Source organism: Rutidosis leptorrhynchoides, chromosome 9 (genome assembly GCF_046630445.1).
Source record: "Rutidosis leptorrhynchoides isolate AG116_Rl617_1_P2 chromosome 9, CSIRO_AGI_Rlap_v1, whole genome shotgun sequence".
NCBI lineage: Eukaryota > Viridiplantae > Streptophyta > Magnoliopsida > Asterales > Asteraceae > Rutidosis > Rutidosis leptorrhynchoides.
Window position 1 is genome coordinate 186153246 of NC_092341.1, and position 21315 is coordinate 186174560.

A 21315-nucleotide genomic window follows, 5' to 3' on the forward strand; every position below is an offset into this window, starting at 1 on the left:
TGAGTAATGTAGATAAAATGATTCGATTATGCGAAGAATATAAATGAGACTATCGTAAAAGAGTGAGATAAGTTAAATATATTCGTCTTAACCGATGACGTAGTTATGATTGATTTCCGAGATTTAAGGGATTTAAAGAGAATCTTACGTAATAAGATTTGGTTCTTTAGTGATTAAGGAAATCAGGATCTTCTTTGATTATATGCAATAATCTGTTTCGATTGCTCTGTCGAATATTTCACTATAAATTCACCCCTTCGTTTCCTTATTTTCCACGACTCACACATTCTATTCTTTCTCCCTTGATTCTTACTTTAAAGCATTCATCAATATGCTCCATCCAGTCCTGATTCTTGATATACTCCTAACTTTTATATCTGTCATTCTTCTTTTTCATCTACCACCAGAAGAATCTATTTACTTCTACTATACTCTTGTGTTTATAGTGTTTCTAATTCTCCCGTGTCTCTATATTGCTATCTGCATCGATATACACGGTTTGTAATTTTGGGGTTATTATCGGAGTTTATATTCTTCATTATTTTTCGGAGCTTCATGCTTTCGTTTTCTCTTCCCGACTTCGAGTCAAGCGAGTAATGGTCCGGAATTCGTAGATATGAAATTCAGAATGAACATAGCTAATGCTCTAAGAAGAAAATGGTAATAGAACGATTTTAATTTGTTAAATTACCAGAATACCCTGGAGAAGACCGAGTCATCCAGAAAAATATTCTCTTGATATGTTTAGAGATTAGATACAATGTAAGAGTCGTGTAAATGGCACATGATGACGGTATTGTGAATCATCATGCTTCATTAGAAACTCAGCATGACTTACTGTAATATAATGACGTTGATTAAGTGTCATTATATTATACTAATCCATGCTTCAGTTCCCAACACTACTTCAAAATATTCATATTTTAAACTCGAAGGTTTCAGAATTTAGAAACTAACACAGTTTCTTTTATGTTGCAGATATTGCGGAGAGATAAATGATCTCAGATAAGAATAGTTGTGAAAATATCGCCAGAAATATGGAGGATATTTATAATAGAACATACGAGAATATCTTAGAATTTCTAATATCAATGGATGATGAAGAAGATTTGTCTGTGAAGGTTTAGAATAAGAAATAAGATGTTTGCTAACGATTTCAGCAGGCACAGAATCATTTGGATTCTTTGAAGGCAAACTTATTCTTTGTGATTTGTCCACGGATTTCTTCATAGTTTCGCATAATCCGCTTTTCGGTACTAAATTTTCTATCGAGTGTTCCTAACACTCCTTTCTTTATCATCAAACTTTTGGCCATTAAGATCATCTACAACATGCTGCTTCGTCAGCATTTTCAATGTTAACTAATCTGGGTCATCGGTTATCAAACCGTGGTAGTTTCAGGAGAATTGTGTTTTAAGAATGATTAATCGCTGATGGTAATATTGTGGAATATAAAAGGTTCCCCAGTAACAATAAAGAGTACGCATATATATTGCGGTTATAATAAAGTTGTTTCGGATGAAAAGTCGGAGTTGACTTGCTGGAGCTGTGACAAAATTAGCTACTTTGGAAAGGGATTGCAAAACGATCTTCGGTAATAACAATGTCAAAGGAACTAGAACAGATACGTGTCAAACGTTTACTCAGTTTCCGAGGGTTTTTCAGGTGCATAACTATATGCATCAATCTTTTCTTCCGTAGATGAAGTGCGGTTGGTTTATCCTCTCGATTGAGGTGTTTTTAAGAATCATGATAGATTTGAACGCTGATTGTAATCGTCGAGATACAATGAGGTTTAAGATGAAATCAATTGGCAATCTTGAAGAAATGTTTAGTTTCATATGTTATAATCAATATTTTAATTCATTTTAATTGTCCAATGTCATTAGTCCACAGTCGATAGTCCACAATAACAGTCCAATAATTCATATATAGTTTAATATATAATATACGAATTAATTAATACGTGTCGTGACCCGTATACGTCTCAGACTCGATCACAACTCAAACTATATATATTATTGTAGAATCAACCTCAACCCTGTATAGAGAACTCGATCATTACTGCATATAGAGTGTCTATGGTGATTCCAAATAATATATATAGATGCGTCGATATGATATGTCAAAACATTGTATACGTGTCCCGATATTTAAAGTGCGTAAAATAATTACAGAAATTAAATGACGATAAATAAAAGTGTGATAATTAAATTGCGATAAATAAACTGTGATAAATAAAATGTAATCCGTTAGCTAGGAACAGTTAGCTGGAACAGTTAGCTGGAACAGTTAGCGTGGATTCTTAACAAAAAATTTTCATAGTTAATTTGTTTGTTTCTAACAGATTTTATTTTGTCATATGTTTTCTTCATATGCCACTTGTTGGATTCTGGGAAGTCAAAATCCAAATATGAAATTGAATGAAAATGGTTATTCTGCGGTGAACGGATACGTATATCGGTGGTTGTAAGTAGAATAGTAAATGACTGTTGAATCAGCTTCGAAGAATGTACAATGTATCTAATTAAGATGAAATCTAATTATTCCTCGGGTATTACCTACCCGTTAAAAAAATTTCACCATTAATATTTTGTACAAAAGAACTTTTAATTACAATTTTTATGAAAACATATATACATATATATTTTCTTCATATGAAATCATGAATTTAATGAGTTAATATGATATTAATCTCATTTGCTTTTCGGTTTGAGCTAGAATAAGAAATCTCTAAAACTTTTTGAAACCACATATTCTTCGCAGAATATCAATGAAGTTATGGATCAATACTTCATCGTTCATTATTGTTGGTACTCCTTGGTATCTATGGTGCGTATGATGTTGATGTTTGTGGGACAGATTATGATGTCGAGACGTGTGATACGGATGTTGTTTGTTAGTGGTGATGATGGTATTGTTGATGTTATTGATGGTGGTGCTGATTATGCTGCTGGTGCTGCTGCTGGTGTTTGCAACCTTCGCACCATGTTCTCCAAAGCCGTCACGCGAGCGCGGAGTTCGTTAACTTCTGCTAGTACACCGGGATGATTGGAGGTTGGAGCGAGCGAATGAACAAGATTTTTAATATGGGATAGTATATAATCGTGATGAGATACTCTAGAACTGAGAGAGAAAATGGTGTTTCGAATAGGTTCGCCGGTAAGTGCTTCAGGTTCATCGCCAAGAGGGCAATTTGGTGGATGGAATGGATCACCTTCTTCTTGTCTCCAGTGATTTAGTATATTATGAACCCATCCCCAATTCATCCAGAATAGATGATGGGAAATTGGTTGATCCATTCCGGTGACGCTGCTTTCGGAGCCCGAATGGAAATCCATATCGGCATAACTGTCGGAATCTGAAGAATTCGAACTAGATGCGGAATCCATCTTGTATAAATGGGGAAATGAATTTTTGGTACGGAATAGATTATAGGAGTTAGATTTGGTACTCTTCAATACATAATTTACATATGTATATATAATACCAAAATCCCGTAAATTACGGAGAATCTTTGAAAAGATATCAATCAAAGTTCGCAATAACAGATATGCTAAGATAAGAATTCGTCTATACACTATCAATGCAGTAAATACAGTAAAACGTGTCTAGACTTATGAATGATAAGCAGGTAATTTTCTAAGGATGATAAGCAGATGATTTCCGACTAGAAATGATAAGCAAAACTTTTGACATGTAGACACGGTCGAAGTCCAGACTCATTAATGCATCCTAACAACTACTAGTTAGACACACTAATGCCAGACCTGGTTCGCTACGACCACCGCTCTGATACCAACTAAAAGGACCCGTCCTAATCCACCTGGACGAAGTCATCAACATTTGGTCCCATTGCGATGATCGGCTCCAAGTAATGTCCTTATATTGAGAAAATGCACAGCGGAAGACTTAATTCGTACCTGAGAATAAACATGCTTTAAAGTGTCAACCAAAAGGTTAGTGAGTTCATAGGTTTATCATAACAATCATTTCAATATGTTAATAGACCACAAGATTTCATGATCATAAACACAATACACTCGCAAGTGTATGTAAAGCATTCTAAGTGGTTGAGCACTTGGTAACCATACTTAACATTTAATCAACGTCGCATATTCCCTTTATTATGAAATCTCACTACACCGTACCAAGTGTAGTCACCAAAACGAAGTACTGTGCAACCGTTGAATACTGGTCGTCCAGTCCGGTTGGGGTTGTCAGGCCCGATAGATCTATCAACAGGATTCGCGTTTACAATACCCATGTAAATAGTAGTTACCAAGCTACAGGGAAATATGCCAGTGGTACAACTCAACGTAGAATATATTTTTAAGTACTTGTGTCTATTTTGTAAACATTTATAAAAGCAGCGCATGTATTCTCAGCCCAAAAATATATATTGCAAAAGCAATTAAAAAGGGAGCAAATGAAACTCACTTTTGCCTTGAAGGTATTTAATTCGACTTGGTCTCCGATAGATATCACGAACCTAACCATATATATAATATATCAACATATTTTCTTTTTAAGTAATCGTTACATATATATATATATATATATATATATATATATATATATATATATATATATATATATATATATATATATATATATATATATATATATATATATATATATATACTTTTAATACTTTTAATATTTTCTTAGTCCGTAGTTAGCAGTCCGATGTTAGTGGTCCACAATTAGTTGCTTAAATAAAATAAATAAAGACCCCATCGTATTCGTATTGATCAGAATTAATCTCGACCCATGGTACCATGTTGTCAAATGACGTGTTGCGTACATAAAGTACCGTGTTGTCAAATGACGTGTTGCGTACAATCATGAGGTCTTATGATTAATCTTCTCGTGTTGTTTACGGGTGGTCCCAAAATATATAAAATCAAATCATAAGTAATTATATATAAAATATCATATTAATTATAAAAGATATGATTAATTTACTTTTTCTCCAAATATTTTCGTAGCTAAACTAGCTTCGGATACCCAATCTTGTTTTAGTCGTAGTTTCTTCATTACAACTCCGTTTTTGTTGGTTCAACTTGCCACTTCCTTGGATCGAGTCAAATTTTAAGAATATGAACTGAAAATACCTTAGTATATATTTGAAATCATAGGTTATAGGTCAAACTTTGGTGAAACTTATGAAAGTGATCATTTTCCATCATAAAAACAACATTTAATGATCATTTTTCTAAAAATACTTACACTTTGAGTTAAACCATGAAATTTTTATGTGTTAACATATTCATAAGAAATATCATTTTTCTAGAACATGAACTTCCAATTCAAAGTTCAAGATGGTTTTTAATTATCCAACCCAAAACAGCCCCCGGTTGCACTCCGACGACGTAGATTCAGTTTTTAAGATGTTCTTTGTAAAACCAAGTTATATCTTGTTAGGTTATCATATCATTATGATATATTACAGGTCTTGAAGTGTTTTAAAAGTCAAGATAGAAGGATCTATTTAGTTTGCGAACAAGTTTGAAATCATTCAAACTATGTTCTTGTTGTTAAAATTTTATACCACAAAATAAGATAGCTATATGAATATGAATTGAATAAGATTATGAACAAGGTTACTACCTCAAGTTACTTGGACAAAGTTACTGCAAAAGATAAGAAATAATCTTGGAATCAAAGAGTGGTGGAGTTAGATCAAAAGGTTGGAAGTAAACTTCTTCAAATGGGTGGTTATTTTGATATATTCTTGAAAGAGTTTTCTTATGGTGTTTAAGGCTTGTAATTGAAGCTAAATGATGGGGAAAATGCTTGGAGATGATCAAGTATGAAGTTAGGAGTATTTTGAGAGAGAAATGAGGGTGTAGGTATGAGAAAATGAAGTGAAGAAATGGTGTTCATTTATAAAAACGTTTTTAGTTTATAAAGAAAGAAAAGGATTCCTAATTTTGTTTTCTTACTAATAATTCATACTACTTGACAAATCCTAGTTACCTCATATCTAGGGTAGTAATAATGTTGATTAGGATGTTGATTTGATGTGCATATACCAATATTAAATACATATAGAAGCTGGGTATGATACGGGTACATATACCCTAGATATACGTATAGAAATCTTGAGGAAACGGAACGAGAATTCAAATATAGCTATCTTTTGTGAATATACTTATATTGTTTTATGTATTTAAGTCCTTAAAAAGTGATTAAATACATTATATATACGATACATGTATAAGCATTATAGATTATAAGTATATATATCAAAGAATGTTACGTATAGTTATCGTTTTGAAAACTTAAGTTAGTAGTTTCAAAATATACTTATAAATCATTGTCATTAGTACACAATGAGATGTTAAACCATCCTTACATCATGTTAAATATATATAAATACATATATATATACACAAACGTATAATTATCGTATGTTATATAGTTCGTGATATCATCGGTCATATTGGACGGTCAAACATTGTGTAAAACCCTTTTCAAAAACACAAGTCTCAATAATTTGGATTGCTTATCATGTTGGTATGGTTTAATTTATGTAAATATTAATCTCATAAGTATAATTTGGTTGAAAAATTCTGGGTCATTACAGTTACGAACACAGGGATTCGATATTACTTCCTACGAAAGACGATTCACAGAATTGGCCCTATTGTGTCCGAGAGCGTTCGAAGATGAGGAAGAGAAGATCGACGCGTTTGTGAAAGGGTTACCGGAGAGAATCCAAGAAGATATAAGTTCACACGAGCATACCTCCATACAAAAGGCATGTAGAATGGCTCACAAACTAGTGAACCAGATTGAGGGAAGAATTAAAGAACAGGCGACCGAAGAGGCCAACGTGAAGCTAGTCAAAAGAAAGTTTGAGGAAAACGGTGATAAGAGTCACCAATACAACAACAACTATCCCAACAATCGCAACATCAATCGAAACTACAACAAACGGCACAACAACAACAACAACAACTACAACAATCATCCCAACAACAATAACAACTGCAACAACAACAACAATCAGAAGCAGCTATGCCAAAGGTGTGAAAAGTATCACTCGGGGTTCTGCACCAAATTTTGCAACAAGTGTAAAAGAAATGGTCATAGCGCGGTGAAGTGTGAGGTCTACGGTGAAATGTCCCGTTCTTATTGATTAAAAACGTTCCATATTAATTGATTTCGTTGCGAGGTTTTGACCTCTATATGAGACGTTTTTCAAAGACTGCATTCATTTTTAAAACAAACCATAACCTTTATTTCATAAATAAAGGTTTAAAAAGCTTTACGTAGATTATCAAATAATGATAATCTAAAATATCCTGTTTACACACGACCATTACATAATGGTTTACAATACAAATATGTTACATCGAAATCAGTTTCTTGAATGCAGTTTTTACACAATATCATACAAACATGGACTCCAAATCTTGTCCTTATTTTAGTATGCAACAGCGGAAGCTCTTAATATTCACCTGAGAATAAACATGCTTTAAACGTCAACAAAAATGTTGGTGAGTTATAGGTTTAACCTATATATATCAAATCGTAACAATAGACCACAAGATTTCATATTTCAATACACATCCCATACATAGAGATAAAAATCATTCATATGGTGAACACCTGGTAACCGACAATAACAAGATGCATATATAAGAATATCCCCATCATTCCGGGACACCCTTCGGATATGATATAAATTTCGAAGTACTAAAGCATCCGGTACTTTGGATGGGGTTTGTTAGGCCCAATAGATCTATCTTTAGGATTCGCGTCAATTAGGGTGTCTGTTCCCTAATTCTTAGATTACCAGACTTAATAAAAAGGGGCATATTCGATTTCGATAATTCAACCATAGAATGTAGTTTCACGTACTTGTGTCTATTTTGTAAATCATTTATAAAACCTGCATGTATTCTCATCCCAAAAATATTAGATTTTAAAAGTGGGACTATAACTCACTTTCACAGATTTTTACTTCGTCGGGAAGTAAGACTTGGCCACTGGTTGATTCACGAACCTATAACAATATATACATATATATCAAAGTATGTTCAAAATATATTTACAACACTTTTAATATATTTTGATGTTTTAAGTTTATTAAGTCAGCTGTCCTCGTTAGTAACCTACAACTAGTTGTCCACAGTTAGATGTACAGAAATAAATCGATAAATATTATCTTGAATCAATCCACGACCCAGTGTATACGTATCTCAGTATTGATCACAACTCAAACTATATATATTTTGGAATCAACCTCAACCCTGTATAGCTAACTCCAACATTCACATATAGAGTGTCTATGGTTGTTCCGAAATATATATAGATGTGTCGACATGATAGGTCGAAACATTGTATACGTGTCTATGGTATCTCAAGATTACATAATATATAATACAAGTTGATTAAGTTATGGTTGGAATAGATTTGTTACCAATTTTCACGTAGCTAAAATGAGAAAAATTATCCAATCTTGTTTTACCCATAACTTCTTCATTTTAAATCCGTTTTGAGTGAATCAAATTGCTATGGTTTCATATTGAACTCTATTTTATGAATCTAAACAAAAAAAGTATAGGTTTCTAGTCGGAAAAATAAGTTACAAGTCGTTTTTGTAAAGGTAGTCATTTCAGTCGAAAGAACGACGTCTAGATGACCATTTTAGAAAACATACTTCCACTTTGAGTTTAACCATAATTTTTGGATATAGTTTCATGTTCATAATAAAAATCATTTTCTCAGAATAACAACTTTTAAATCAAAGTTTAACATAGTTTTTAATTAACTAACCCAAAACAGCCCGCGGTGTTACTACGACGGCGTAAATCCGGTTTTACGGTGTTTTTCGTGTTTCCAGGTTTTAAATCATTAAGTTAGCATATCATATAGATATAGAACATGTGTTTAGTTAATTTTAAAAGTCAAGTTAGAAGGATTAACTTTTATTTGCGAACAAGTTTAGAATTAACTAAACTATGTTCTAGTGATTACGAGTTTAAACCTTCGAATAAGATAGTTTTATATATATGAATCGAATGATGTTATGAACATCATTACTACCTCAAGTTTAGTAGGTAAACCTACTGGAAGTGACAAGAAATGATCTAGCTTCAAAGGATCTTGGATGGCTTGAAAGTTCTTGAAGTAGGATCATGACACAAAAACAAGTTCAAGTAAGATTTTTACTCGAATTAAGATAGTTTATAGTTATAGAAATTGAATCAAAGTTTGAATATGAATATTACCTTGAATAAGAAAAATAACCTACTGTATATAACAAAGGTTTCTTGATCTTAGATGATTACTTGGAATGGATTAGAAAGCTTGGAAGTAAATTAGTAAACTTGAAGGGATTTTTGAAGTGTTCTTGAAGTGTTCTTCCTATGATGATTATAGCTTGATTCTTGAAGTGATTTTTGATGAAGATGATGATTAACTACTAGAAAAATACGTTCATAATAGTGTGGGTGTGTTGAGAGAGAATTAGAAAGAGAATTGGAAGTGAAATGGAGTGAATGATGAGTGGTAATTGGTGAGTGGTGAGTGGGGTTAAAAGGAGTTCTAGTTAGTTGACTAGCTCATGGTAGAAGTTAAAATTGATTAGTCATACATGACATAATCAAGAGTGGAATCCCATGCTAGTTCCTATTGGTATATACTCATAGTAAGTACGTTTTGAAGCTGTGTATAATACGGGTAAGAATACGACTAGAATTCTTGATGAAAGAAAAGAATGGAAAAGTAACTGTAACCATTTTCGTTAAGTATGAGTGTTTTGATATATGTCTTGAAGTCTTCCAAAAGTATTTTAATACATCTAAATACACTACATGTATATACATTTTAACTGAGTCGTTAAGTCATCGTTAGTCGTTACATGTAAGTGTTGTTTTGAAACCTTTAGGTTAACGATCTTGTTAAATGTTGTTAACCCAATGTTTATAATATCAAATGAGATTTTAAATTATTATATTATCATTATATTATCATGTATGAATATCTCTTAATATGATATATATACATTAAATGTCTTTACAACGATAATCGTTACATATATGTCTCGTTCAAAAATCATTAAGTTAGTAGTCTTGTTTTTACATATGTAGTTCATTGTTAATATACTTTATGATATGTTTTCTTATCATAGTATCATGTTAACTATATATATATATATATCCATATATATGTCATCATATAGTTTTTACAAGTTTTAACGTTCGTGAATCACCGATCAACTTGGGTGGTCAATTGTCTATATGAAACATATTTCAATTAATCAAGTCTTAACAAGTTTGATTGCTTAACATGTTGGAAACATTTAATCATGTAAATATCAATCTCAATTAATATATATAAACATGGAAAAGTTCGGGTCACTACAGTACCTACCCGTTAAATAAATTTCGTCCCGAAATTTTAAGCTGTTGAAGGTGTTGACGAATCTTCTGGAAATAGATGCGGGTATTTCTTATTCATCTGATCTTCACGCTCCCAGGTGAACTCGGGTCCTCTACGAGCATTCCATCGAACCTTAACAATTGGTATCTTGTTTTGCTTAAGTCTTTTAACCTCACGATCCATTATTTCGACGGGTTCTTCGATGAATTGAAGTTTTTCGTTGATTTGGATTTCATCTAATGGAATAGTGAGATCTTCTTTAGCAAAACATTTCTTTAAATTCGAGACGTGGAAAGTGTTATGTACAGCCGCGAGTTGTTGAGGTAACTCTAGTCGGTAAGCTACTGGTCCGACACGATCAATAATCTTGAATGGTCCAATATACCTTGGATTTAATTTCCCTCGTTTACCAAATCGAACAACGCCTTTCCAAGGTGCAACTTTAAGCATGACCATCTCTCCAATTTCAAATTCTATATCTTTTCTTTTAATGTCAGCGTAGCTCTTTTGTCGACTTTGGGCGGTTTTCAACCGTTGTTGAATTTGGATGATCTTCTCGGTAGTTTCTTGTATAATCTCCGGACCCGTAATCTGTCTATCCCCCACTTCACTCCAACAAATCGGAGACCTGCACTTTCTACCATAAAGTGCTTCAAACGGCGCCATCTCAATGCTTGAATGGTAGCTGTTGTTGTAGGAAAATTCTGCTAACGGTAGATGTCGATCCCAACTGTTTCCGAAATCAATAACACATGCTCGTAGCATGTCTTCAAGCGTTTGTATCGTCCTTTCGCTCTGCCCATCAGTTTGTGGATGATAGGCAGTACTCATGTCTAGACGAGTTCCTAATGCTTGCTGTAATGTCTGCCAGAATCTTGAAATAAATCTGCCATCCCTATCAGAGATAATAGAGATTGGTATTCCATGTCTGGAGACGACTTCCTTCAAATACAGTCGTGCTAACTTCTCCATCTTGTCATCTTCTCTTATTGGCAGGAAGTGTGCTGATTTGGTGAGACGATCAACTATTACCCAAATAGTATCAAAACCACTTGCAGTCCTTGGCAATTTAGTGATGAAATCCATGGTAATGTTTTCCCATTTCCATTCCGGGATTTCGGGTTGTTGAAGTAGACCTGATGGTTTCTGATGCTCAGCTTTGACCTTAGAACACGTCAAACATTCTCCTACGTATTTAGCAACATCGGCTTTCATACCCGGCCACCAAAAATGTTTCTTGAGATCCTTGTACATCTTCCCCGTTCCAGGATGTATTGAGTATCTGGTTTTATGAGCTTCTCTAAGTACCATTTCTCTCATATCTCCAAATTTTGGTACCCAAATCCTTTCAGCCCTATACCGGGTTCCGTCTTCCCGAATATTAAGATGCTGTTCTGATCCTTTGGGTATTTCATCCTTTAAATTTCCTTCTTTTAAAACTCCTTGTTGCGCCTCCTTTATTTGAGTAGTAAGGTTATTATGAATCATTATATTCATAGATTTTACTCGAATGGGTTCTCTGTCCTTCCTGCTCAAGGCATCGGCTACCACATTTGCCTTCCCCGGGTGGTAACGAATCTCAAAGTCGTAATCATTCAACAATTCAATCCACCTACGCTGCCTCATATTCAGTTGTTTCTGATTAAATATGTGTTGAAGACTTTTGTGGTCGGTATATATAATACTTTTGACCCCATATAAGTAGTGCCTCCAAGTCTTTAATGCAAAAACAACCGCGCCTAATTCCAAATCATGCGTCGTATAATTTTGCTCGTGAATCTTTAATTGTCTAGACGCATAAGCAATCACCTTCGTTCGTTGCATTAATACACAACCGAGACCTTGCTTTGATGCGTCACAATAAATCACAAAATCATCATTCCCTTCAGGCAATGACAATATAGGTGCCGTAGTTAGCTTTTTCTTCAATAACTGAAACGCTTTCTCTTGTTCATCCTTCCATTCAAATTTCTTCCCTTTATGCGTTAATGCAGTCAAGGGTTTTGATATCCTGGAAAAGTCTTGGATGAACCTTCTGTAGTAACCAGCTAGTCCTAAAAATTGGCGTATGTGTTTCGGAGTTTTCGGGGTTTCCCACTTTTCAACAGTTTCTATCTTTGCCGGATCCACTTTAATACCTTCTTTGTTCACTATGTGACCGAGGAATTGAACTTCTTCCAACCAAAATGCACACTTTGAAAACTTAGCATACAATTCTTCCTTCCTCAATACTTCTAACACCTTTCTCAAATGTTCACCGTGTTCTTGGTCATTCTTTGAGTAAATAAGTATGTCATCAATGAAAACAATGACAAACTTGTCAAGGTATGGTCCACACACTCGGTTCATAAGGTCCATGAACACAGCTGGTGCATTAGTTAAACCAAACAGCATGACCATAAACTCGTAATGACCGTAACGTGTTCTGAAAGCAGTCTTTGGAATATCATCTTCTTTCACCCGCATTTGATGATACCCGGAACGTAAGTCAATCTTTGAATAAACAGACGAGCCTTGTAGTTGATCAAATAAGTCGTCGATTCTCGGTAGGGGGTAGCGGTTCTTGATGGTAAGTTTGTTCAACTCTCGGTAGTCGATACACAACCTGAATGTACCATCTTTCTTCTTGACAAACAAAACAGGAGCTCCCCACGGTGATGTGCTTGGTCGAATGAAACCACGCTCTAAAAGTTCTTGTAATTGGCTTTGCAGTTCTTTCATCTCGCTGGGTGCGAGTCTGTAAGGAGCACGAGCTATTGGTGCAGCTCCTGGTACAAGATCTATTTGAAATTCAACGGATCGCTGTGGGGGTAATCCCGGTAATTCTTTCGGAAATACATCGGGAAATTCTTTTGCAATGGGAACATCATTGATGCTCTTTTCTTCAGTTTGTACTTTCTCGACGTGTGCTAGAACAGCATAGCAACCTTTTCTTATTAGTTTTTGTGCCTTCAAATTACTAATAAGATGTAGCTTCGTGTTGCCCTTTTCTCCGTACACCATTAAGGGTTTTCCTTTTTCTCGTATAATGCGAATTGCATTTTTGTAACAAACGATCTCTGCTTTCACTTCTTTCAACCAGTCCATACCGATTATCACATCAAAACTCCCTAACTCTACTGGTATCAAATCAATCTTAAATGTTTCGCTAACCAGTTTAATTTCTCGATTCCGACATATATTATCTGCTGAAATTAATTTACCATTTGCTAATTCGAGTAAAAATTTACTATCCAAAGGCGTCAATGGACAACTTAATTTAGCACAAAAATCTCTACTCATATAACCTCTATCCGCACCCGAATCAAATAAAACGTAAGCAGATTTATTGTCAATAAGAAACGTACCCGTAACAAGCTCCGGGTCTTCCTGTGCCTCTACCGCATTAATATTGAAAACTCTTCCACGGCCTTGTCCATTCGTGTTCTCCTGGTTCGGGCAATTTCTAATAATGTGGCCTGGTTTTCCACATTTATAACAAACTACATTGGCATAACTTGCTCCGACACTACTTGCTCCTCCATTACTCGTTCCGACACCATTTGTTCCTTTCGTTCTATTAACCCCTGGTCCGTAGACCTCACACTTCGCCGCGCTATGACCATTTCTTTTACACTTGTTGCAAAATTTGGTGCAGAACCCCGAGTGATTCTTTTCACACCTTTGGCATAGCTGCTTCTGATTGTTGTTGTTGTTACGGTTATTATTGTTGTTGGGATGATTGTTGTAGTTGCTGTTGTTGTTGTTGTTGTTGTTGTTGTTGTTGGGACGTTTGTTGTAGTTGCGATTGATGTTGCGATTGTTGGGATAATTGTTGCGATTATTGTTGTAATTGCTGTTGTTGTTGTATTGGTGATTCTTATCACCGTTTTCCTCCCACTTTCTTTTGACTTGCTTCACATTGGCCTCTTCAGCAGTCTGTTCTTTAATTCTTTCTTCAATCTGGTTCACTAGTTTGTGAGCCATTCTACATGCCTGTTGTATGGAGGCGGGCTCGTGTGAACTTATATCTTCTTGGATTCTTTCCGGTAATCCTTTCACAAACGCGTCGATCTTCTCTTCCTCATCTTCGAATGCTCCCGGACACAATAGGCACAATTCTGTGAATCGTCTTTCGTACGTGGTAATATCAAATCCTTGGGTTCGTAACCCTCTAAGTTCTGTCTTGAGCTTATTGACCTCGGTTCTGGGACGGTACTTCTCGTTCATCAAGTGCTTGAATGCTGACCATGGTAGTGCGTACGCATCATCTTGTCCCACTTGCTCTAGATAGGTATTCCACCATGTTAACGCAGAACCTGTGAAGGTATGCGTAGCGTACTTCACTTTGTCCTCTTCAGTACACTTACTTATGGCAAACACCGATTCAACCTTCTCGGTCCACCGTTTCAATCCGATCGGTCCTTCGGTTCCATCAAATTCCAAAGGTTTGCAGGCAGTGAATTCTTTGTAGGTGCATCCTACACGATTTCCTGTACTGCTAGATCCAAGGTTATTGTTGGTATGTAGCGCAGCCTGTACTGCGGCTATGTTTGAAGCTAGAAAAGTACGGAATTCCTCTTCATTCATATTCACGGTGTGTCGAGTAGTCGGTGCCATTTCCTTCAAAATAGTTAAATGGAACAAGTTAATCATACAGAATATTAAGAGTAGTTAATAGTATTTCGTAGCATAATATGAACTCATTTATAAAAGCTTTTTCTTCATATTAGCGTTTTATAAGTTTAAATTCGGGTAGTACCTACCCGTTAAGTTCATACTTAGTAGCTAATATACAATTCAACTACTACAATTCTATATGAAAAACTGATTATAATAATATTTCGCGTTCAAACTTTTATACAATATTTTACAAACTTACAATACCGCTTATTTTACATAAAGCATGAAATATAGCACACAATAACTTTGATACAAGATACTTGTGAAGACAATTCTAGCTAGTACACAAGTCGTTCAGCAAAGGCAATAAAGACACGTAATTCATACGTCCAGAAACAAGTCATGCATTCTGGTTTTACTAGGACTACTTCCCATCCTTGGTCTTGTGCAACATAACCGTTATGGCCGTTGATAAGACAGCGTGTTGTAACGTCGTCAAAGGGACGAGGGTTACGTAATGTCCAACAGTCTCGTAATAACCTAAAAACCTCATTTCTTACCCCAATTACCGACTCCGTCACTTGTGGGAACGTTTTGTTTAATAGTTGTAGGCCGATGTTCTTGTTCTCACTTTGGTGAGAAGCGAACATTACTAATCCGTAAGCATAACATGCTTCTTTATGTTGCATGTTAGCCGCTTTTTCTAAATCACGAAGTCCAATATTCGGATATATTGAGTCAAAATAATTTCTTAACCCATTGCGTAAAATAGCATTTGGGTTCCCCGCAATATATGCGTCAAAGTAAACACATCGTAACTTATGGATTTCCCAATGTGATATCCCCCATCTTTCGAACGAAAGCCTTTTATAAACCAAGGCATTCTTGGAACGTTCTTCGAATGTCTTACAAACTGATCTCGCCTTAAATAGTTGTGCCGAAGAATTCTGACCGACTTTAGACAAGATTTCATCAATCATGTCTCCGGGTAGGTCTCTTAAAATATTGGGTTGTCTATCCATTTTGTGTTTTTATACTGTAAAATAGACAAGAGTTAGATTCATAAAAAAAAAATACTTATTAGTACAAGCAATTTTTACATATATCATAAAGCATAAGCACACTATATTACATATATTACACCACACGAATACAACTATCTTATTCCGACTCGCTTGTTTCTTCTTCTTCGGTTTTGGTTCGTTTTGCCAAGTTTCTAGGGATATATGATGTTCCCCTAATACTAGCCGTAATTTTCCACATTGGTTTAGAAAAACCTGGTGGTTTAGAGGTTCCCGGGTCATTGTTACAACTTAAGGACTTCGGGGGTTGACGATACATATAAAGTTCATCGGGGTTGGAATTAGATTTCTCTATTTTTATGCCCTTTCCCTTATTATTTTCTTTTGCCTTTTTAAATTCAGTTGGGGTAATTTCTATAACATCATCGGAATTCTCGTCGGAATCCGATTCATCGGAGAATTGGTAATCCTCCCAATATTTTGCTTCCTTGGCGGGAACACCATTGACCATAATTAACCTTGGTCGGTTGGTTGAGGATTTTCTTTTACTTAACCGTTTTATTATTTCCCCCACCGGTTCTATTTCTTCATCCGGTTCCGATTCTTCTTCCGGTTCCGATTCTTCTTCCGGTTCCGACTCTTCTTCCGGTTCCTCTTCGGGAACTTGTGAATCAGTCCACGAATCATTCCAATTTACATTTGACTCTTCATTATTATTAGGTGAGTCAATGGGACTTGTTCTAGAGGTAGACATCTATCACATAATATCAAACACGTTAAGAGATTAATATATCACATAATATTCATATGTTAAAAATATATAGTTTCCAACAAAAATGTTAAGCAATCATTTTTAAAGAAAACACGGTCGAAGTCCAGACTCACTAATGCATCCTAACAAACTCGATAAGACACACTAATGCAAATTTTCTGGTTCTCTAAGACCAACGCTCGGATACCAACTGAAATGTCCCGTTCTTATTGATTAAAAACGTTCCATATTAATTGATTTCGTTGCGAGGTTTTGACCTCTATATGAGACGTTTTTCAAAGACTGCATTCATTTTTAAAACAAACCATAACCTTTATTTCATAAATAAAGGTTTAAAAAGCTTTACGTAGATTATCAAATAATGATAATCTAAAATATCCTGTTTACACACGACCATTACATAATAGTTTACAATACAAATATGTTACATCGAAATCAGTTTCTTGAATGCAGTTTTTACACAATATCATACAAACATGGACTCCAAATCTTGTCCTTATTTTAGTATGCAACAGCGAAAGCTCTTAGTATTCACCTGAGAATAAACATTCTTTAAACGTCAGCACAAATGTTGGTGAGTTATAGGTTTAACCTATATATATCAAATCGTAACAATAGATCACAAGATTTCATATTTCAATACACATCCCATACATAGAGATAAAAAGTATTCATATGGTGAACACCTGGTAACCGACATTAACAAGATGCATATATAAGAATATCCCCATCTTTCCGGGACACCCTTCGGATATGATATAAATTTCAAAGTACTAAAGCATCCGGTACTTTGGATGGGGTTTGTTAGGCCCAATAGATCTATCTTTAGGATTCGCGTCAATTAGGGTGTCTGTTCCCTAATTCTTAGATTACCAGACTTAATAAAAAGGGGCATATTCGATTTCGATAATTCAACCATAGAATGTAGTTTCACGTACTTGTGTCTATTTTGTAAATCATTTATAAAACCTGCATGTATTCTCATCCCAAAAATATTAGATTTTAAAAGTGGGACTATAACTCACTTTCACAGATTTTTACTTCGTCGGGAAGTAAGAGTTGGCCACTGGTTGATTCACGAACCTATAACAATATATACATATATATCAAAGTATGTTCAAAATATATTTACAACACTTTTAATATATTTTGATGTTTTAAGTTTATTAAGTCAGCTGTCCTCGTTAGTAACCTACAACTAGTTGTCCACAGTTAGATGTACAGAAATAAATCGATAAATATTATCTTGAATCAATCCACGACCCAGTGTATACGTATCTCAGTATTGATCACAACTCAAACTATATATATTTTGGAATCAACCTCAACCCTGTATAGCTAACTCCAACATTCACATATAGAGTGTCTATGGTTGTTCCGAAATATATATAGATGTGTCGACATGATAGGTCGAAACATTGTATACGTGTCTATGGTATCTCAAGATTACATAATATATAATACAAGTTGATTAAGTTATGGTTGGAATAGATTTGTTACCAATTTTCACGTAGCTAAAATGAGAAAAATTATCCAATCTTGTTTTACCCATAACTTCTTCATTTTAAATCCGTTTTGAGTGAATCAAATTGCTATGGTTTCATATTGAACTCTATTTTATGAATCTAAACAAAAAAAGTATAGGTTTCTAGTCGGAAAAATAAGTTACAAGTCGTTTTTGTAAAGGTAGTCATTTCAGTCGAAAGAACGACGTCTAGATGACCATTTTAGAAAACATACTTCCACTTTGAGTTTAACCATAATTTTTGGATATAGTTTCATGTTCATAATAAAAATCATTTTCTCAGAATAACAACTTTTAAATCAAAGTTTAACATAGTTTTTAATTAACTAACCCAAAACAGCCCGCGGTGTTACTACGACGGCGTAAATCCGGTTTTACGGTGTTTTTCGTGTTTCCAGGTTTTAAATCATTAAGTTAGCATATCATATAGATATAGAACATGTGTTTAGTTAATTTTAAAAGTCAAGTTAGAAGGATTAACTTTTATTTGCGAACAAGTTTAGAATTAACTAAACTATGTTCTAGTGATTACGAGTTTAAACCTTCGAATAAGATAGTTTTATATATATGAATCGAATGATGTTATGAACATCATTACTACCTCAAGTTTAGTAGGTAAACCTACTGGAAGTGACAAGAAATGATCTAGCTTCAAAGGATCTTGGATGGCTTGAAAGTTCTTGAAGTAGGATCATGACACAAAAACAAGTTCAAGTAAGATTTTTACTCGAATTAAGATAGTTTATAGTTATAGAAATTGAATCAAAGTTTGAATATGAATATTACCTTGAATAAGAAAAATAACCTACTGTATATAACAAAGGTTTCTTGATCTTAGATGATTACTTGGAATGGATTAGAAAGCTTGGAAGTAAATTAGTAAACTTGAAGGGATTTTTGAAGTGTTCTTGAAGTGTTCTTCCTATGATGATTATAGCTTGATTCTTGAAGTGATTTTTGATGAAGATGATGATTAACTACTAGAAAAATACGTTCATAATAGTGTGGGTGTGTTGAGAGAGAATTAGAAAGAGAATTGGAAGTGAAATGGAGTGAATGATGAGTGGTAATTGGTGAGTGGTGAGTGGGGTTAAAAGGAGTTCTAGTTAGTTGACTAGCTCATGGTAGAAGTTAAAATTGATTAGTCATACATGACATAATCAAGAGTGGAATCCCATGCTAGTTCCTATTGGTATATACTCATAGTAAGTACGTTTTGAAGCTGTGTATAATACGGGTAAGAATACGACTAGAATTCTTGATGAAAGAAAAGAATGGAAAAGTAACTGTAACCATTTTCGTTAAGTATGAGTGTTTTGATATATGTCTTGAAGTCTTCCAAAAGTATTTTAATACATCTAAATACACTACATGTATATACATTTTAACTGAGTCGTTAAGTCATCGTTAGTCGTTACATGTAAGTGTTGTTTTGAAACCTTTAGGTTAACGATCTTGTTAAATGTTGTTAACCCAATGTTTATAATATCAAATGAGATTTTAAATTATTATATTATCATTATATTATCATGTATGAATATCTCTTAATATGATATATATACATTAAATGTCTTTACAACGATAATCGTTACATATATGTCTCGTTCAAAAATCATTAAGTTAGTAGTCTTGTTTTTACATATGTAGTTCATTGTTAATATACTTTATGATATGTTTTCTTATCATAGTATCATGTTAACTATATATATATATATCCATATATATGTCATCATATAGTTTTTACAAGTTTTAACGTTCGTGAATCACCGATCAACTTGGGTGGTCAATTGTCTATATGAAACATATTTCAATTAATCAAGTCTTAACAAGTTTGATTGCTTAACATGTTGGAAACATTTAATCATGTAAATATCAATCTCAATTAATATATATAAACATGGAAAAGTTCGGGTCACTACATACGGACCAGGGGTTAACAGAACGAAAGGAACAAATGGTGTCGGAACGAGTAATGGCGGAGCAAGTAGTGTCAGAGCAAGTTATGCCAGTGTAGTTTGTTATAAATGTGGAAAACCGGGCCACATTATTAGAAATTGCCCGAACCAGGAGAACACGAATAGACAAGGCCGCGGAAGAGTTTTCAATATTAATGCGGCAGAGGCACAGGAAGACCCGGAACTTGTTACGGGTACGTTTCTTATTGACAATAAATCTACTTACGTTTTATTTGATTCAGGTGCCGATAGAAGCTATATGAGTAGAGATTTTTGTGCTAAATTAAGTTGTCCATTGACGCCGTTGGATAGTAAATTTTTACTCGAATTAGCAAACGGTAAATTAATTTCAGCAGATTATATATGCCGGAATCGAGAAATTAAACTGGGTAGCGAAATATTTAAGATTGATTTGATACCAGTAGAGTTAGGGAGTTTTGATGTAATAGTTGGCATGGACTGGCTGAAGGAGATGAAAGCAGAGATCGTATGTTATAAAAATGCAATTCGCATTGTACGAGAAGAAGGAGAACCCTTAATGGTGTACGGAGAAAAGGGCAACACGAAGCTACATCTTATTAGTAATTTGAAGGCACAAAAACTAATAAGAAAAGGTTGCTATGCTGTTCTAGCACACGTCGAGAAAGTACAAACTGAAGAAAAGAGCATCAATGATGTTCCCGTCGTAAAAGAATTTCCCGATGTATTTCTGAAAGAATTACCGGGACTACCTCCACATCGATCTGTTGAATTTCAAATAGATCTTGTACCAGGAGCTGCACCAATAGCTCGTGCTTCTTACAGACTCGCACCCAACGAGATGAAAGAACTGCAAAGCCAACTGCAAGAACTATTAGAACGTGGTTTCATTCGACCAAGGACATCACCTTGGGGAGCTCCTGTTTTGTTTGTCAAGAAGAAGGATGGTACATTTAGGTTGTGTATTGACTACAGAGAGTTGAATAAACTTACCATCAAAAACCGTTATCCACTGCCGAGAATTGACGACTTATTTGATCAACTACAAGGCTCGTCGGTTTA